Source organism: Limulus polyphemus, unplaced genomic scaffold (assembly GCF_000517525.1).
Source record: "Limulus polyphemus unplaced genomic scaffold, Limulus_polyphemus-2.1.2 Scaffold1469, whole genome shotgun sequence".
Taxonomy (NCBI): domain Eukaryota; kingdom Metazoa; phylum Arthropoda; class Merostomata; order Xiphosura; family Limulidae; genus Limulus; species Limulus polyphemus.
In genome coordinates this window covers 130,106-152,795 of record NW_013667079.1, presented here as the reverse complement: position 1 = coordinate 152,795, position 22,690 = coordinate 130,106, and the positions used below count along the sequence as shown (strand labels likewise).

At 33.7% G+C, this 22,690-nt stretch overlaps 1 long non-coding RNA gene across 2 annotated transcripts in view; it reads right to left on the bottom strand.

The window, feature by feature from the left end:
- The window catches only part of LOC111086827, a 57,638-nt gene that overhangs the window by 14,125 nt on the left and 20,823 nt on the right, over nucleotides 1–22,690 (bottom strand). For both annotated transcript variants that reach the window (XR_002611539.1, XR_002611538.1), the window contains exon 4: nucleotides 12,636–12,960. This is a non-coding gene — a long non-coding RNA (uncharacterized LOC111086827). The remainder of the gene's footprint in view (nucleotides 1–12,635; nucleotides 12,961–22,690) is intronic.

Here is a 22,690-nt window from a genome sequence, read left to right as displayed (position 1 = left end):
GTCTTAAGCAGGATAAAAATGAGATCAATAAGATAAAGTAAGTAAAGAAGGATGACTCAAAAGATTATGAAATAACATGGGATTAGCTATAGTAGTACAGGAGCATTAAAAAATCAATATATTCTATGACCATTATTGTGCATGTGTTTCATAAAATAAGAAAGAACTTCAAGTTTTAAAATGTACAATAATGCATTCTATAAAGGTAAAAGTAAAATCTACAATTAAAAATTCTGTATAATTAAAACTATATGTTTGGTGGAAAAAATGCCACCATCTTCAGGTCTCCTGAATATAGATATGGATCAACTTGAGGCACCAGACCAATCCAGAAAGAGACCTGCAACAAGTCCTACTTCAGCTGTAGTAAGCAAAATATGACATCTTGTAAGAGGTAAGAATCCATGAACACAAAGGTTAACAGTACACAACATAATCTAGGTAGGATCTCCATCTGGAAAAGTGACACATATCACATGCACACAAGCTGCTTACACAAGATATTTTTTCAACTGCTACATACCTGAAACAGCTTGAGAATGAAACATCTGTTCTTGTTATGCTATATGAAGTTGCTATAATTTCTGTGCAATCAGACTGTTAAAACTTCTAATTCAGACCTTGACTTCAGATGATATAGAGAAGTTAAATTAGAAAGTAGATTTCCAGAGGCAGAAACAGACCACAATGATACATTTGCTGGAGGAAAAAAAACATCATAATAAATATGCTAAATAATTCTTAAAAGCATATGATGAAGAAATAAATTTTGTTACACAGTCTTTGTTGAATATCTCTATAAGGAACTAACCAGAATAGAAATGGCCTGGCATGACATGGTGGTTAGATCGAAACCTGTCCCCAAACCATGCTAGCCTTTTTAGCTGTGGGAGCATTATAATGTGATGGTCAATCCACTATTCATTGATAAAGAGTAGCTTAACAGTTGGTAGTGGGTGGTGATGACTAGTTGCCTTCCCTCTAGTCTATCACTTCAAAATTTGTGATGGCTGGCATAGAATGGAAATAAAAAAAATTTGACATATATATAAAACTAACGCAGAAGAGAGAGTTACTAGTACAAGAATACAAAGTGGATTATAATGGACTAGTTTTGCAATAGAGAAATATAGCACAAAGTTTACCAGACTAGTATAAGCATTATGTGTTATTGTGACCAAGAACTTTAGACCCTACTTCATATCCCCACTTTTAGTTAATTAAAATTCTAGATGCATTTGGAAGGAACTTACCAGCACATTTGCAGTTCATCATTCTAATGCAGAGTGAACCAATAGGTAGGAAGTATTATTTTTTTGTAAGCTGAGAATAAAATGTATGTAGCTTAACTAATCAATGAGGATAAATAATTCTTAAAAGTAAATATATTAGTCCAAATTGTTAGTCAAAGTTTTAGGTTTAGCCAATAATAATGATTAATATTCACCTGTAGACAAATAAAGATACTGAGATTATATCATAAAGAGGTATCAATACAATCAGGAAAACTAAAATTGCCGTCCTCGCTGACTTCGTAGTATCAAGTTTACGAGAAAGCCATTAAACATGTGTACATTGGAGAACTTAAGACAAACAAATTGTAATATCAAGTGAACAAGCAAAGAATCAATAATTCAATACGAAGATATAAATGCGGCTATTTCAGCTGTTGGACAGACGCTGCAGGACAGGTACATTTCAAAAGAATGCTGTTATTACAGAACTACAGTATTGGGAAGAGGCTAAAACAGATTGCACAGTCCACATTGGAAAATACAATGACTTGCTTGTCTGATACAATCATGCCACGTATAAAAGAATGGATACAGGATCTATAAGCTCAACCACTACATATGCGTGACAAGAAGGCACTGTAAAATGAACAATAGACCAACATAAGTGTATAGGTCTGTTGAAACAGCGTGTGGTAGTAATAGCAATGGTCAGTATGCACCATCAGAGTTTAAGTGTGTTAAAAATATACAGCATGCAAAATCAACATTGAAGAACTTATAAAAGAGACAATAACTGACAATACACTTAATGGAACCACGTTAGTATTAATATCTATAACTGAAGAACAACAATGATAAAATTAGTGACTAACTCATTTAATATAGAGAACAACAATTTTTGTGGACATAGATGATATTGTATGTTTGAATGGCACTGGAAACCAACCAAAGTGACTGTGATAATATTTAAACAATGTAAATAATATGTATTTAGACACTGATTCCTCCATTTTAAACAAAAGATCACACTAAGTCGAGACAAACAGACTACATTATACAAATCTGTTGAAGAAACCAAATGTGATTTCATGGAGAATACAGTAAATACACAAGAAACTGAATAAATTTGGTTCTCATGGATTATTCAAGAATGCAATTTGTTATGTTACCTGGTCATTTAATAAGCTACGTGATGAGCTTTGAATGCAATGTGATAGCATTAGTGAACAAATAGACTTAGAACAGAGATCGTTTAGTTCCCTGTACCCATTATGGTTCATGAAGTTCTATGAGGAAGATATTATGAATGTGGCTGGCATGGGAATTTCAAGAGAAGAGATCAGAAGCTATTATTCAGCTCAACAAATGTACTTATAAGTTCACAGGAAGTGCAAAGAATAATTACTATCCACAGATTTTTGATAAGATCGTTAGTTAGAAAGAAATATCTTTGAGCAAATCACTAAATCAAATTGATGTGTGAGTATAGGAACTATGAACTTCAATGTGTACTATTGATACGAAACTATTATATTGAATCAAGTGAATAACGATTGGATTATAAAAATTAAATAGAAAATCTGATAACAAATGATCCTTAAATTTGGTTTATTAAAAGTTAAAAGATAATATTGGTTCATTATTCCAATAATATGTATATCGTGATTTTAGCAATGCCTTCATGAGAAATTTTGAGTTACACTAATAATATTATGTAAGATTTTGAAGAAATGACTAAAAAAAGTTAGAAAATAATACTTTTAACAGATATTTATGCAAGAAATGTTTTGTATTCCAAGTGTTTATCTCTCTTTTTATAATTTCTAAGAACTGGACGAACTTGTAACTCAAGACTCACTCCTATATAAAAATGTAAATTTTAACCTAGTGAAACATTAGTCTTATTCTCATCTTACATGACATCCCAATATCTCTTAAGGTTTTGCCAACATAGAAGATTTATGGTAGTCCTAAATCAAAACACAAATTAAGACAACAATGAAAAATAATTTTCCTAAGTTTAAACACTTTAAAACGTATTCAGAATTATCATAATCATTCTAACCACATAAAACAATGTAACTAATTAACATGAAATATAGAAATTACTTTGATATATTTAATTACATAATGCATATGCAACAACAGAATGACACAAAAAAGTACAAATTCCGATTTTCACCAGTGAAAACAGAAAATTCCGTATAACAATATCATAAAAGTGAGACTAATGTGTATGAGTAAACCTTTCTCTTACAGAAGTAGAGTACATTAAATTTACATGATTTTGGAGCCTCACCACATTGTTACAGTATATGTTTAAATTTTCAGCCATGTTCTGTCTGATGACCACCCATCTTGACAATAGTCCTGCAGCATAGTTGCCATTGTAAAAGGCTCTATGGTAAAACTGCTATGTCCAAAGTACACCACTACTCTCTCCAAGCTTTCCATAACCCATCTAGTGCACAAGGACGATTGTTTCCAAGTGCCAAATTCAACAGTCCAATCACTCAGTAATCCATAAGTGTTGTATGTAGCAACTTTGACTTTTATATCTTGAGATGGAATAGCATGAATACCGTTTTCATTCCCCATCTTCTTGAGGTATGTGATGGTTTAATGCACATAATGCACTTAGATTGAAAAAAATGCAACGGTAAATTATACAACTTATCATTCTTGTTTTCAGTCCAGAGCACTCGAGCAAAGCCGTGTCAGACTTTGGCAATGGTAACGTTCGTCTTTATGTCAGAGATTCACGTTTTAGGCACCAAATGCTTTGATATTATTGCTTTGTTCAACACAGAACCCTCGAGTGAGATATATAGAGCTGAAAACTTTGCTTTCAAAGGTTAGATAATAGTTAGGACCTAGATCTAGAGAATCTACGTAGTTCACTTTTTTTATCTAGCTAATACAGCTGCAGGCTGATCACGTAGCGCGTGCGCATAAGCAATTTTGCACCCTCACACGATATGAGAGCGAGCTGTCACTTGGCAACTCACAGAGCGTGCTCATAGTCATAGAATATGGCTACAAGTGTAGTGTTTGCTTGTTACTAGTGTTGTAAAATGGTCACTGTTATTATTTGTTATTACGAAGGTTATAAGTAAAACTAAAAGAAAATAATGCTTTTAGCTAAGGTAGCGTAATTCAATAATGTGAATTTATATTTGTATAAGGTGAAGGCAGGAGAGAGCTATGTTTTTCCAACAACGTTAGTCAGTCAGTTAGATTGAAAAATTGTGGTTTTGTGAAATTTTGTTTTTACTCTACTGACTTTCTCAAGTGCTTTGGTGAGTTGTTGCTCTGCAGTTGGTTTGTTTACTACCCAACAGTGTGTGTAAAGTGCTAATAAAGTTTTGTTTACATGCTACTTGCAATGTGTTTGGGATTTTAATTTGTATTGCACATATTGCATATCTGGCCCATTCCTACTATAAGTACTACCATACTTATGATTAGCTGGCTTGCCTTTTAGTTTTTCTTTTTTACCCTATTTATAAATAACTTGTTTAAGAAGTTTACCTAAGACTTGTTTAACACTATTCAAGTTAAGATATGTAAATTCTCGAAATTTGGGACTCTGACTTACCAAGAACAATATATTATATTCACCTATATTATCTAAGCTACCACTAAATAAGTGTCGATGGGAGAGTAAATGAAAGGTGGTGAATTACAACTCAATCAGACCACACAATTTAATGTACCTTCTTGGTAATTAAGCTGAGTCTGTGTTATAATTGAATATTCTGCTGTTTATAGTCTTCTTGCAAATAGATAATTAATTGTTGACAATATGTACATACGCATACCACAAATATTAGAGGGTTTGTGCGTGTATATCAAATGTCAGACTGTATCTACACACTAAACATATCAGACAGTGTGTTTATACACTGCAGATGTCAGTCAATATCTACACATACCTATGTCAGACTTTATGAGCACACTGTCCATGTCAGATGGCGTCCACATATATATATATGCCAGATAGTAAGTACACTAAATATCGGAAATATTATTAGCATTACACGTCAGACGTTATGAGCACATTACATTTATTGATATACTACTAATGCCAGACGGACTGTACACACTCCATTTGTTATACAATAGCTACACACTACACATGTTCAACTGTATATACACATTACACATGTTACATTATTTATAGCACCGAACTTGTACAAAAATTATACATATTGTATGAAAAATTCTATATGGGTTCATTTGGGAAAAATATGATGGGTTGTACAATGTAGGCAAATAATTATTCACTATAGGTATTAAAATTGTTTTGGGATACACAATGAGGATGAGGAACTTTATAATGAGGACACTATGGGGACGAGGAGTTATGTGTCAGTATATAATGCGAAAAACAAATTTTATTTGAGTGCATAATAGAGACAAGGAATTATGCATGAGTATACAGTGGAAACAAAGATGGTGAAGTGCATATGAATAAAGGAAGCTTAACGCATATCAGGCCTACAGTGTCTCGTCTATGACTGACTTGTAGTAGTTTTTGTTGCTAAAAAAGTGCATTATTAATGATAGCTAGAAATTAACCCCTGAGCTTAGTAAAGTGGTACAAAAATGGGATTTCCATGGAAAAATTGGCCATCCTGCGATCCTTAGATGAGACTTGAGAAAGGGCCTTGTCTGGGAGAGGGGGAAAATGTGGTAGTTTGAGTTGCTGAAGAGCGCCTTAATAACCATAGCTGACTACAAACAATCCATACCAAGTTATCATCAATAACTCATCATGCGAGGAAAATATCACACAACTAAACGAAATAATATCAAAATAAAGTGATATGAACCGAAGACGAGCAAACGAAAGATAAAATAGTCTTATATAAGCACCTAACTGATAACATAGTCAACTTAGCATAGAAGTCAACAAACTTGCATATACCTACTGACACAAATCAAATATATCAAATATAAACTGATGCAATTGCTGAGAAACGGAGTGAGTGGATAGCATACCAGCTTTTCTAACAAAAAGATCCAGGATCGAATATTGGCTCTTGTCTATCACATACAGACCTTTAAAGGATCATTTGAAAACTGCGTTGGTTAGCAGCTGAAACCAGGTTATAAACCAATTATTATTTAGTAATAATAAAGTAACTACTTAGTAATTATACTTCGGTGATCATATAGACTATTAACTATGACAACGTGTGAGTTTATTAGTCAGATATTTTCAGCAAGTTAAAAGTCAGCAGTGGGGGGTGCTACAGGAGGCATTTTCCCACCCAATTTTTTCTCCTATAGTTTGACCCCCCAAATTTAACATATTGTTGCATATTACAGTTTATCCCTGACGAACCTCCAATTTATTATGTTTCGTATTACAGTTTACCTCTGACGAGCCTCCAATTTATTAGTAACGTATTATAATTTTGAATAGCCTAAAACTGAGTTAAATGATTATTTAGATTAGAAATTAAATAAATGTCGATATGTATCCAAATTATGACACTTGCCAACAAGATTGATATACACAGTTTTTAAGCACAGATATATTTAATACACAAACAATAACCCAATTTGCAATAACAGTTATTACAAATAATGATCTATGTATAAAAGTTTTACAAACTTACAAACAATACTTAGTCCTCTATCTGATCTAAAAATTACCTTGATGCCTTATCGAGGGTTCACGATGAGCAAATTAATTTTGAGTTGATGTAGATACAATTCACTTAACGGGGAGCTAGCTAGCTCTGTGTTCTTCGGTCTTCGCCGGTTCGTACGCCGAGTTATCCACCGCTGAATTTTATAATGTTTTCGTAAAAATACTAATGTCCGATGTGATCACATTCGCTGAAGTTAAATGGTTTGTAATATTCGAAGTCTATAAACCTTCCTGGTCAAATATTTGAAGTTCCCAGTTATAGCTTCTGAATTTATAGCATACCAATAATGTATACTGTTTTTTGGCGCGTCGCGTTGGTTATATTTATAGGCGTGAGGAGAGTTTCTCGAAATTTCAGCTTACGCAACAATATAAACGATACACCAGTGTTTAGGTACACATATATATTATTAATTCTTACACTCGAGAATTTTCTACAGTTTTAGTGAATAGGCGGGAATTTTGCAATATAGATTCAATAGTATAAGTTATATACATTTCTAAATATAAATTTAACTTCTAGGATAGTAAATTCGTCACAATATATAGGCCCCTCCGTGGCACAGCGGTATGTCAGCGGACTTGCAACGCCAGAAACCGGGTTTCGATACTTGTGGGGGCAGAGCACAGATAGCTTATTGTGTAGCTTTGTGCTTAACTGCAAACAAACACAATATATAGAACATATGTAATGTGTATAATAAGAAAGCACGCGCACTTCCGTTTTACGGGATAGTTTTTTTTTTCTTGCATGCTAGAAGTCAACCAGATATATCCTACAAGAGTGAATTCTTAATAGCCGCGACACTTGAAATTCTTCTAGGCAGGATTAGAGTAAATTAATCTATGAGACCTTTGTTTCCATTTTTATTAGTTATATTTTTGTGTGCCAGTAATACCAAGCCTGGGGCGCGCGTATATCCAATTCGATTTTATTACTCATCAGTTTTTCTACCAGCCTACCTCAAATTGAAATTATTTTAAGTAGGATTAGGGTACATTAATAGAGAGAGCGGGCGTGGTCAAATATATCAATCGAAAGGGTTTGTTTGACTTCCTGAGTCCAAAACTGTAACTAGAGCTCAAATCGGTCACAGAAATAACACAGCTATAAGCTAAAAGTTTGTACTAGAAAAACAAAACAAACAAACTCAGAGCTGTTCAATGAGCCGCTCATTTGTGGCTAAAAATAGGTAATCATTTATTTAATTAAATAATGCTCGAAAGAACATTATTCATCAATCCAATTTAAAAGGGACTTGTTATTCCCCTTTTTCCCTCAAAAATTTTTTAGATATACTAGAATGGCCAAAAACCTTCGGATCCTTTCCAAGGTCTGTGAGTATTTTGAGGCTTCAAAACTCAAAACAAAATACTTTTTGGAACCCAACGTTGGGTCAATGAAATTTAACACACTAAAGTTTGGAGGGAATAACGAGTCCCATTAAAATTACACGTGAGTATGAGATGTCTTGTTTTGCTCCCATAATTTTGGCTTGCTCCCCCTTTCACCTCCCAAATATTTGGTGCTGGCGCCAACACTGATAATGAGGCTTACGTTTGTGACTTTTTTTTTACAAGAAATTACTTGTTTGTAATACACAAAATCAATTGTAATTTCAATAAAAATTATGTTGGAAATTTTTTACGTTCTTTGAACTTTATCAATAAAATATACATGTTATTAAAACTGACGATAATTTGGAAACCAACTATTCAACAGTTCTTGGTCTTACAAATTTAGGCACTGTGATATTCATGTAACAAGTAATGTTACAAGTTTAGACACTGTGCTATTCGAGTAACAATATCACAAATTTAGGCACTGTGCTTTTCGGGTAACGAGTATTATTACAAATTTTGGTACCACGATATTCGTTCAACGAGCAGTATGTTAATTTATTATCCCATCCATTTTAGTTTAATAGCTTCAAATTAACAAATTTTATATGACTTGAAAGTGAACATACGAAGTTCATTTAAGGTAGCTTAATTCAAAAGAATTCACGTGGTTTTTCAGTGCCATCACAGATGGTAGTAGCTAATTAACTAGATAGTTACACTCTCAATGTTTTATGAATCTTGCCAAAATTCATAATGTTGGTTAAACGATTTTGCGGTAAACAGCATTTCCAAAATCGCTAGTTTTATGTAAATTCTAAACGTTTGCAGCACTTTTCTGTTCTAAGATTCACAATAATTAATGTTTTGTTGTTTGCATTTTAACCATTGGACAGAAATAGTTACTAACTTTCCATATCTTATTTTCAAATCGCTTTGAACCTAAACGGGAGTCAGTTGTTTTATTTCCTGTTTAAAACATATAACTAACGTAACCACCGTTTTAAAATTCATATAAGTAATGTAACCACCTGGTTAGAGTGCCCGTATTCGGGATCATAGGTTGTTTCACAAAAAGCTTTCTGCTTGTGACGCATAGAAAAATGTCTGATATAACACCTGACGACGGCCAGAGAATTCACTGGTCAAAACGTTGTGAAAATAACAATACACATAATAAAGACGTGAATAATAGTCCAAATAATTATAACATTAATAATGCTAACTCCTCGTCTCAATCATTCTGTAAAATTATAATGTAACCACCGTCTTTAAATCCATACAAATAATGTAACCATCGTATTTAAATACATATAAGCAATGTAACTATCATGGTTAAATCCATATAGACAATATAACCATCATATATATAAAGCCACGTAAGTAATAAAGTTGTTATACATATTCATAACAAAAATCAAAGAGTTACACCTTCGTGTGCTGCAGTTGAACTGGAAACATGTTTGAATCTTCAAAGCACCGATCCGTAGGTGGCGCGAGTTTGCATAGATTTGATTTTTTTAGGAGGGGCGTAGAATATATATCTCGCACAGGGCGTCATCAACGATCGGTACTCCCCTGTAATTTACATACTCCACCAGATATCGAGACGTTGGACAAATTCTATTGCATCTTATTAGCTTTGAGTCGTAAACATTATAACATAACGGACTTGGAAGTGGAAAGTGGAACAAATATATTTGTTTTGTTGAAATCTTCGAATTTAATCGTTTCATTTAGAATACGATTCATAGAAAGAAAGACAAGCTAAATTGTGTAATCACCTGGAATGACAGAGAGACACCTATAGAGACGAGCACCTAATCACCAAGATATAATAAAGAATAATTATAGGACAAGTTAGATAAAGTGTAGTCATCTGCACACAGAAGTTTAGCTATTGAGTCCTCATTAGCTTTACACAGAAGTTAGTTATGTATTACCATTATCCACTATTTGGAAGGAAATGGAGACTCCTATACGTATGAACTAAGTAGCTTAATTACCCGAATGGTGAAAAAATAACTAGTCATATATGTTACATGGGCAGTGTTGTCCTTGAAATAACTACCCGACATTCCTGTATTTATGTTACGAGTTGCCCTCGCATACAACGCATAATATGCAAAAAGAACCTTTCGTAAATCATGATTTTTGACTATTGAACAATGTCTATGACACGTGAAAAATATTATTATATTTAATTTGGTAGGTTTGTCGTGTTAATTATTTAAAGTTAAGATTTAATGCTTCTCCTGTTTGAAATTGATTCAGCCTTTTCTGCTCTTTAAAGGGAAATCAGTTATCTCTTTATGCGGCACTGCCAACTAGTACCCGAGAATGTAGTAAACAGACTGAAAGAACGCACACAGCTAACTGAACGGCACAACGGAAAAACATATCCACCTTAACTCCTTTTAATCTATAAAACGAAATGCAGCAATATCTTAATTATCTCCCTGCTGAATGTAAGATGTCTTGGGAAACGATTCTGTTGACAATATTTCCAACTTTTTGTTTTAGAAAAGACAATTTCGCTTACGTTAAGAGACGAAACTTTAAAATTTTATAACTTGATATAAATGTAGGATATACTTATATAACTTAATTACTATCCACGTGTAACTCTGTGTTTACAAAAAAACAGACTATTTAAATCAAACAAGTTAGTTTAACACTACTGTCAGCAATCTAAAATAAAAGTCTAAATATTAATTTATAACGTGTTAAAGTGCAAGATTTTAAAGCGGGGTCTCTCTAGCTCAATAAAGTTTCATTTGCGCCCAAACCCCCTTCATATCAAAATAATTTTCGCATGTGATAAAAGCAAAATCAACATTTTCTTTACTGATTTAAATTTTGTCAATGAAAAAAAAAATGCTTATAATGAGGACCCCCAGTGGCACAGCGGTATGTCTACGGACTTACAACGCTAAAATCCGGGTTTCGATACCCGTGGTGGGCAGAGCGCAGATATCCCTTTGTGTAGCTTTGTGCTTAACTACAAACAAAGACTTTGGCATCCAACTTGTATTTATTGTGTGAACTTAATCCAGGGGTGAAATTCTCAAAAAAAAATATATACACAAATGTATATATAAAACATACTTTTTTAACACTATGTTTTATTCTCTGTCCTTTCCTAAGTAAAATATGCAATTAACAAACTATTTGACCTACGAATTTCCCATAGCTCTCTCTAGCAAAAATCACTGATTACATAAATTCGAGATAAAAATCATACCAATACCAATTTCTTTGTTTGTAAAAAAAAAAAAAAACTATTTTTTTCCCCAAACGAACGAATATTAAATAACTTTTTTATGTGACAATATAATGATTTTGTTTCTTTACTTCTACCTAAGACCCGTTGAATAACTTATAGAAAATTCAATCTTCGAGTTTTTATTTTTCATAAAGAATACTTACGGAATGGATCACCCTTTACGAGAAAATAATCAAAAACCAGTAGTTTTTTGTAGGTCAGACAGAGATGTTACATGAGTAATTCGTCTGTAACGGTCAGAAAAGGTATCCTGAAGAAGCCATCTTGATGGCCAAATATATTCTGTCCAAACTCTGCTAAAAATCAGTAACCATGTACGATATTACTGATTTCAAAGTGCCAAAATATTCATACACCTAAAATAAAAGAACTATAACATTCTTTAAAGGGTTACATACACACACACACACATAGCTATCAAGCACTTTTTTGATGACACATTTAACTTTTCAAGATGACAATAAACATAAAAAGGAATGGCATGTCATGTCATTGAAGATGACAACTCCTATCAAAACACTTAGTACGTTACTTGGTTTTGGATAATTGTACTTTTAACTCAGTATATACAGGCGGCGGGTCATATTTGAATTTGTGAATTATGACCGTTCAATTCCAAATTGAAACAGCGACGTTCCACGATAGTTACATACAAGGCACTTTTCCCCATTTAAAGGGCACTTTGCTACTCGGTAAAAACTGAGGACGCGTGCTCCCGGTGTCGTTCCCCCCGGTTCCGGTCACCTATTTATACATAACTGGACAGCATGACAGTTTTTTTTTATATACCAAAGAATACAGGTTGGAGTTTTTGTAAACACTACTTAAGAGTCAATAAATTTTATGTAAAAGATTTCAGTACAATAAACCACATATTTTACTTATGATATTGGCTCTAAAAGACGTAATGATTAGAATAGAAATAAAACAGACAAGATAAAATTACTTAACAAACTTCGTAAGTGTAGCTTATTTTTTAAATAACTTATTACGAATCTATCTAATTTTCTTAGTTATTAAACAAATCAGCCTTTATGATGATGTATCGCTTTAAACTTTTAAATTATTAGAATATTAGACAGTTATTATTCATTGAATAATGAAATCTTACTTGTATCCAGGGCTCTTTTGCTGCAAACTGTCTGTAAATAGTGAAAACGAGTTCAAACCGATCTCTTCGACGAACCACAGACAAAATACCTGTAAGAGATACTGAAGGGATAGACAGAAGGTGTCTAATTCAACTAAATTCTCCTCATTTCTTTCTCTTGCTCCCGTAGGTGATAGAGTACATACAGTCAGGAAGCAGACAGCCTGAATTTTTTATCGTGGATTGACTAAAAAACACGAAACACGTCAAGCGAGTTACTGTTAGGCCAGAACAGACAGGATGTTCGTTGCTTTTAGGTCAGAGCGGATAGATATCCCTTAGAGGTCTGAAAAATACCAAAGAGAACATGCTGTTTTAGTTTTAAGAAACAAACTTCAGGATATCAATTCAAAAAAATAAGAAAACTTCTAAATAGAACATTTTTAAATAAGTAAAAAAATTAAAGTATATTATTCTTTTTGCTTTTGAGAACAGTGTTTTTTTGTTAGAAGTTAAGTACAAAGCTACACAACGGGCTATTTGTGATCTGCTCACCACGGTTGTCGAAACCCGATTTCTACCGTTGCAAGTCCGCAGACATTCCGCTGTGCTACCGGGAAGCTAAGAACAATATTAAACGTAAATTACGAAAAATATTAATTTGTTTAATTACTTTATTTGAGTATCAAAACATAGACGGCGGAGCGGATTTGAAAGTAGGGAGTGGAACTGAGATGTCTAGACTTACATGCCCATATAAATACTGACGATCTAAACATCTTGTTATGATGTTCAGAGAAAGTGGGGTAAGGCGCTATGCTTTATGAAGACCGGTTCTAATTGGAGTCTCACATAGCCTCCATTTTTCTAGTATGTGATACTGACATATATAGTCGTGTAGATTTTGTGGTTGTTCTCACATTGTGTTCGTAGTTGGGATTCCAGCAGATACAATATCTTCTTTTATAGATGCGCATCACAAGAAAAAAATATTTTACAGTTTATAAGCACACTGGTATAAATTTATCTGAATGTTCACGTCTTTAACATGTAACATCACTTAGTTGCAGTTCTACTTATTGCTATGTTCCCCGCTCAATCCTTCATTCCAACTCTTCATTTAGGCCTCTATATATTTTATATATTGCTATGTCAGAGGCTATGACACGTATAAAGCAGGAAATAAAAGTAATTTGTAGACTTTAAAGCATGCTATTTTCTGAAGTAGACCAAAGTCTAGCTGCATATACAGACAGCTAATCAAAATGTATTATAATGATAAAAGGGTGAGTGCCTAGGCCTTAAAGTTCCGTTTTCCATCACCAGTGGTATTCTATGTGGAACACTGCTGTTCATCGTACTTTCCATTGGCAGAAGGATTTTGCTCAATACACTAAAGTCAGATTAAACATTTATAACCCCCTACAACTTCATACCTCTCAATACTATTGTCTCTATAACTCGTGATCAATAACGATCACTTTCCAAATTTCATTCTTAGCCTGGTGATGACCTAAGGAGGTCGAAACGTTGTTACTTGTTTTGTGTTTTTAAATAAATGTTTTTAATACCCATATCTCTACTATATATATTCATCTTTTTAGTTGCAGATCACAGGATGACCAGTGGCAAGGTGACTGGACGTAAATACTATTAGAAACAATAGATCGCGAAAAACCCTCTGCAATTATGAATATTGAAAACAATGTTTCATATTACGAAGAGATTGAAAACAAAATCAAAATCATCAAACAAAAGGTTTATAATTTCCCCTTTAACTAGTTATATTCTAAGAGTGACATGGGTTGAAATCTTGTAAACAAGTAGGTCACTCTATTCTATCAATCTCCTCTTCGTAAGGAATAATACTAGCCAGTTTAGTTTCTTGGGGGTAGAAGACATCAATTAAACCAGCAAAGGGTCTTAGGATATGTTTCTGTAATGTGTGTAATCAATGGCACCACCATACACGATAGAGGAGTCAATATTCCTGTATGTATTATACATCCACCAGTGTCATGTACGCACACACTTTATTCTTGTTTGAAAATGGAGCTAAATTTGATTCCAGATACTCTTCACCCATTAGATGGTTGCAGAGCGATGTGCAACTAATTTCTGAAATGAATATTGCTTCACATTGAAGTGTCCCACTTGACATGCTCGTTATACCATTGTGAGTGACCAGTTTTGTACCTTGCTGTGAGTGAAATGTACCTCTTTATAAATCCTGTGTTTAACCAAACATCCAGTTATGACTGTGAACTTCTGATTCGGTCTTGGAGTAGGTACCTTACAATTATGACGAACCACAATCTACAGATAGCAGTTGCCTGTTTGTATTATGGATGATAGTCTGCCATGTCCAGGTGTCATTACTTTGGAAGCAGCTTCATTATATTAATGAAACTCTAAGACACTTCTGGCCAACTTCCAACAGCTTGTTCTGATTGACCAGCTTCCATTCGTCCTATGGTTCTTTACAAACATAAAACATCAAAATGTTTTCTTTGAAATTTATTAATGATTTGTGATCAGATTGGGGCACTTTAATCCTTGTGATCTATTACAAAGTGAGGAAAAAAGTGAAACATTGTGTGAGAATACTACATAAAATAACATGCACGAATAAGGGAATATTTTGTCATTCAAGACTTTCCATGTGCAACCGCCCCAAAGAAAAAAGAAAAGTAAATTCACGATTTATTTCTCAGGAAATCACCATTTCCCCCTTTTATACTGTTGAAAGGTTAGAAAAATAAGATTGCCTTACAGCCTAGCCTGTCTTTTTTTATTGTCCTTTTGTCTTCAGAGGAATTAGAGGCTTTTAGTAGTTGCGTATGGTGTTTCTCACACCTCCAAATTCGTAGTCATGATCCAGTTAATGAATGCCTCGCCCGCTTCATGGATTGTACCATATCCCCCCGGTACTGCAATGAACGGACGGTGCAACACGAGATGTGTCTGTGTCTTATGGGGATTCCTGACATGCTGGGCATGTAGAGGATTCACAAAAACCCAATCGATGCAGGTTGGCTGCTGTTCTGTCTTGGCCTGACCTCAGCCTGTTTGCCTGTGTCCATCGGTACCGCAATGAACGGACGGTGCAACACGAGATGTGTCTGTGTCTTATGGGGATTCCTGACATGCTGGGCATGTAGAGGATTCACAAAAACCTCATCGATGCAGGTTGGCCGCTGTTGGCCTTTAACTTATTGATATGCCAAATAACCGTGCAAACATAAATAAGCTTAATTTTTACTCCTTTTCAAGAGAAAATGTGTTAGGAACTCTTAACCTATCCACATAAGATAAACCTTCCATCCCTAGATTTATCCAAGTGGCCCTCCTCTGAACTCTCTCTGGCGAATCAATATCCTTTCTAAGAAAAGGTGACCGAAACTGCGCACAATATCAGACATCAATAATGTCTAAAATATATCTTCAAATCATATTTAAATTTACTACTGGCAACAAAGCATAGCCTCGATGGCTTGAGTGTCTTACCTACCATTATTCCACGATCGTTTTCGTCAGGCATGCTATTGAGTAGGTTCTCTTCTGTATTAAACGAGTGATCCAAGTTATGACGACTCAAGTGCAGTACTTTACATTTATTATAATCAAAGGTCATTTATCAACTATATATCTACCTTGCTAATTGATCCAAGTCATTCTGCAGTACGATGACATCCTGAATATAGCTAGAAATACGCAAAAGTTTAATGCCACCAGTAAAACTTTCTAATTTACTATTCATGCTCCTATCGATGTCATTAATGTAATAAATAAAAGGTTCAAGCACTAACCCCCCTGAGGCACATCACTAGTAACAAAAGTTCAGTATAACTAAACTCCATTATTAACAACACTTTCGTTTATTTCATCCAGCCAACATTTCTTAATCCAATTAATTAATGTTTAAACAATCATAAAAAAATATGATTTTTCTTAAATAAATTTCTGTATATCACCTTATCAAAAGCCTATTGAAAACTTAAGTAAATTAAGCCGGCACCTTTTCCATCATCTACATAATAGGTAACATTCCAAAAGAAAGAACCAAAAATTTCTTTAGTGAATCCATGATTTTAGAATCCTTAGTGAATTCATCTTTTTATGATATACTACCTGGTGTATCTGTTCAACACACGGGGAAGATATAGATAAGTCAGATCTAAACTCCGACTCTTGTATGTCACTACCTGGGAGGATCTAAACGTTCATGTCAGGATTGGTGACACGATGCACAAGGAAGAAACATGGGCTTCTTGGAGGTGATATAGGTGTTAGATCAAAACGCCGACTCCCATATCACTTATCAGGGGTCCTTCCCTAAGGACACATGCCAGATTTGGTGACAAGTGTCCAGCGTTTCGCCAGTAGTGAGTGAACATACACAAACACTTTTGTCAAGTAATGGTTTAAATTTCACTATGTGATTTTTACAAATGTTCTTTCATCAGACTATCTAGCATCTTCTCCACTACAGAAGTGAGACTAACTGACATAGAGTTCCAGGGCAACTATTATCACCCCTTTTGAAATATTGGTATTATGTCATTAAAATTCATTTCCCAACTATTTATTAAAGATATTCTGTGGTTCTTCTTCATCCTAAAAACAGACAGAAATATCCAACAGATTTGCATATCTGATCTTGTGAAAAACACTGACTAGTCTTGTTGTTTTAATTGTAATCCAACAATCTTTTTTACATATTTCAAATGATTAATGCCCCCCAGTGGCACAGCGGTATGTTTGCGGGCTTACAACGCTAGAAACCGGGTTTCGATACCCGTGGTGGGCAGAGCACAGATAGCCCTTGTGTAGCTTTGTACATAATTGAAAACAAACAAAAACAAACAAACAAATGATTAATATTTACATGATTCAGCTAATTTTCAATATTTTCATAGAATGCTCAAAATAAGGAATAATACTAACATCCTTTCTTGTGAAAGCAGAAAAAGAAAAAAAAATTAAAAGCCCATAATATTCAGCAAGAACTTGTTATCAGTATCCTTCAAGAGCCAAATTCTTATTTTGACATTTTTCCTATTTTTGAGATAATTAAAATGTCCCTACTAACCGTAACATTTAAACTTTTTTTTGATTTTAGAATTTATTTTCCTAAACAAATCATTAGCTTTCTTATAAGTTCTGTATGTCTTCCATCCAGACGTAAACTTATGCTATTTATCTCTAATTTTCTCTTTTATGTCCTTAGTAAGTCAATTAGATATAAGCTTGTTATTCTTTTTCTTTTTTTTTAGGAACATACCACCTTGAATAAGTCTAATTCTAAGAACTTATCATTTAAAGTAAAGAAGAATGTGTAACAACACGTAAACTACACCATATTTACTGTATTCAGTGCCGACGAGGCATTTCGCTCAATATCAGAACTAACCAGGCCGGCTGGAACACGACAGACGTAGAAAAAGTCGAGAAGCTATTTACATTATCAGTTTTCATGAACAACAACTGTTACGGTGTGAACTAGTTTAACTTGATGAAGTGTAATTTTATCAATTTTATGCGAGTCAATTACAAATCATAATCAGGACAACGATCAGTGACTCGTTATTAATTATTTATTTTAACAACAATTATCTATTACTATTATTATTTATTTTTACATTAATTAACTTTACTCATCATTAAGGAAGACCAACAAGGTAGTCTTCTTGTACCCAGAGTACCCAAGTAACTTCGCGAGGTATTGTTTTATAAACGATCTAGAGTCTAGACTTAGCCGTAAAATGTTTTCAAAAGACGACCATGCATTAAAATATTATAAATGTGCTCCGAAAGTGAGTAACGTTCGTCCCTGCTTTCTACACAACATACCTTGAATTACCAGTCATTTGCACTTGAGATCATATGACTTGTCATCAGATGCTTGGTTTATATAACAATGGGCTCACGGGATGGCTAACATTATTTTATAACAGCGACTGTGTCTCGTTATAGCAACTGATATTACAAATTGTGGTTATTCTTGAAATCCTTTGTGCAATACAGCGGTGGTTCCGGCACATTGTAGGCGGTCATGTCTATTGTTGCACTCCAAGTATGAAATGTAAATCAGAGGTTCCAGTACTAACACGTCGCATATTGCTATTATATATATATATTTAGGAGATTTCGTATACAACAAATTAACAGGTTATATTGGATAACAAAGAGATACATCTTGTAAAATACTCAGTTAAATACTAGAAACAACCGCTTGATTAAGCATCCTTAGTAATAGACATAAAATATCAGACGCGAAATGATCAAACGCCACAAGGGACACCAATACAGTATTAAGTCAACAGAATGATCAAACACCCCAAAATTACAAATGAAACAAAAAGCTATAAAGTAGAAATAAAATAACATAACACCAGTAAAACAGTAATGATTGAAAATAGGTCAAATATTCTAAACAACACCAATAAAACAAAAAAGACAGAGAATAAGGAAAAACACTGAGCGAAACCAATAACACAAAAAAATGATCAAACATACTAAATAATATCAATAAAATAGTATAGATAAAATAATAATCAAGTATCTTGAGTACCATGAATAGAGCAATAATAATTCTCGCATACTGATTTATACTAATAAAAGGGTATAGACATAATTTGGGTCTTAGGCCCACGGGTTCGCTAGTAAAGCAATAAAGACAGAACAATGGTCAAACATTCTAAGTAACAACAATATAATGTTTCAAGATAATTTTCATTGTAACCAAATACCGGATAACATTAGTGTAATCAAACCAAGCACGTCAATTATTCTTTTCATATTTAAAAGCTGAAGTTGGGCAAACTAGTGTAGTAATAATGGAGATTAGATAAGATGAAAATCAGCGACACCTATTTCTAAAGATTTAATTAATATCTGATGAGAAATAAAAGAATTGTTCGTTTTAAGGAAATAATTTAATGATTCTACTTTCTATTTTAGTTTAGGATATGAAACTTTTGAAACTTCATAGCCGCTTGTTCTAGATTCTTTCTTTCATTCTTACCATAAACATTTTTAAGTTGACAGAAGAATGGCTATTTTAGTAGTTAAACAGTGTCATTAGAATGTCCTCTGCTGATACCCATCTAATCACATTCAAGACCAGAACAATATCAAAGACAGAGGATTAATTAGTCGAACACGCGCATAGAGAAAATGAATTATAAACTAAGGAATACAAAGAATGGTAATAAATCAACGTAAAGGATACAGTACAAGTACAACAGGAGAAAAGAATAGCAGAGGAGAGAACAAAGAGAACAACAAGAAAAAATAAATAAAGAAGAGTAGTTGAAAACTAAAGGACTAGGATAAAAGTGATATCTCAGAAGAAGGTAAGAGCTGATATGATATAGCGGAATAATGAAGTAATATATGTATATATACAATAGTAGGAAGTAGCAGAAAGATATATGGCAAATTAATAAAATATAAAAATTATGTAAGAGAATAAGATAGGAGAATACAAATTTATAAAAATGTAAAGAACACAGAGAAGATGAAAATGATAAAAACTAAATTTTGGTGAAGAATGTTCCATAATGAAGAATGCAGAAAAAGAAAGGAGTAGAAAAACGTAAATATTATTAGATGAAGAGTTTAGTTTGGTTTGAACTTTGCGCAAAGCTACACGAGGGCTATTTACTCTAACCGTCCCTAATTTAGCAGTGATAGACTAGAGGGAAGAAAGCTAGTCAACAACACCCACCGCTAACTTTTGGGTTACTCTCGTACCAACGAACAGTGGGATTGACTGTCACATTATAATGCCCCCCACTGCTGAAAAGGTGAGCCTCTTTGGTAACGGGGATTCGAACCTGCGATCCTCAAAATACGCAACCTCGGATTCACAGTCCACTGTGTCGATCTCGACCCCATACGAATGGTGTGACTAGAAAACCCATTGGTATAAGTTAAGTCTAAGGAATTCTAGGGAGACACCTTTAGTAAGAAAGTTTAAAAATATCGTAGAGGGATTGATCATTGAGAGCGTGTGATTAGCAAAGTAATAAGTTCATTGTAGTCTGAAGCTGGTTACCTACAGGTTACGTTCAATAAATGCGCCAACCCGATAAATGTAAATTGTTTTAACTTTTCATAAACCAGAGATGTTTACCTTTCTAAATTAAAAGAGAAAAAAAACAACACCTGTAATGTTTCTTATAACATACACAAAATGAAGATGAATCTAGAAACAGAAAACTAGAAATAAACTGATAAAAAAGTTTAAGAAAGCAAAGTTAAGTTTAAGAATTCAGTTAAAACCAATAACGTATCAAATAAAACTTAATTCACTTTTTTATGATTTTTAGGTAAAACGGTATTGCGAGAAAGACTTTTTTTTTACTGTTGACATAAGGTAAGTTTCAGATAATAAGGAGTGATGTGATAGAATTATTAGCATAAGAACCTTGATGCATAAGGGTTGGCAGTAACAGGATGTATGATTATTTCCATGCTTTTCATTATGCTTTAAACAGTAAATATTCTGGTGTCATTATTCCATGAGTTTTAAATGATACTAATATTTCCAGTAACTATCGTAACCTTCACACAGCCTTACATGACTCAATAGGGTGGCCCTTAGTTTTGAAATTTTGATTGACAACACTCTCACACCCTCATTTTGTTCCAATACATAAATAAGTAATAACATCAAATTTTACCCATATTGAATAATATTTAGGGGTTGCTCAAGGTAGTTGGAATTATACCTTGTAGCTTGCATTAGATCTGCATATTGTAAATGTTCTAGAAAGGTTCAGAATATTCTAAATAAGTCTGGAATGTTCTACATTATTCTGGAATGTTCTAGCAATTCTGGAATATTCCACACTATTAAGAATGTTCAAGAACATTTTATATATAAATAATCCATGCTGTCACTTTTTGTCTCTGAAATATTCTGCATGACTTGACAGTAGTTTCTTGAATTTATACAAGACAACTTCAGGTCAGCCAACCCAGAGATTATTATTGAGATTTTCTTGAGCTAGTCATAACCTTTCTTGGTGGCATCTCTTCTCGTAGAGTGCGATTTATAGCACTTGGAGCACTGCATCATGCACGATGGATGGTCAAGGCATTATCTTTTTATGGGACAGTTTAAGTTCACTGGCCATAAAGAAAGAATACTTCGTGACATCTCCATCTTTGTTGTTCAAGTCTATCTTAGGGCATTTTTCACTGTTCCTGATGCCGATTCTGCTCCTTATTATTATCTTAACTTCTTATAATATCCTGTTAAGTATAAAAAGGTGAATTATGCCCTTTAAAAACCTGCCTGCCAAAACTTTGCTGGACATCTATGGTATCTCAATGAGGAATTCATTGATTTTTCATTCTTTGATTCAGCTGTATTCACAGAGATAAAACCAGCAGTGGTAAATGCACTAAATGAGAAGGAAGACATGAATGCACCTTCAAAACACACCCAGTTGAATATCAGGAGGTCTGAGCACATGTCAATTGAAGATTTCGTCACAAAGAACATAACAGTCTTCTTCAGGTGCCTCGAAATTCCATCTGGATTTCTGGATTATGGACTCGAATCATTGGAGCTCAGAGAGGACTACAGGGAAGCACCACAGACAGTTCAACACTTGAATGTGGTAAATGACAATGCTGAAAGGGGTGTGATCCTTAATGAGGAGTATAATGTTATTATAACAAAGAATAAAGAAAAGAAATAATTCCTCCTTGAAGTTGTCCAGAATCATAGAAGATACTTTTCTAACAGCAAAAAACAAAAACAAAAAAAGGAAACAACAACAATGTAAAAGTGACTATTCACACCAAAATCATATAATTATGTAATTATACTATTGTATATGCAATAAAATAAAAATATACTTTAAATAAATAATTTATAATACACAACAAACAATTTTTATATCACATAGTACATACAGTACTAGTCCATTGCAGTATCATACTTCAACCTCATTAATCAACTTCTAAATATGGTCCAAAATGGATAAAATATGACATTCAATTTTTTTTATACACAGCGTGGTCACAAGTAAATAGACACCACCTTTTCAGAAAAAATG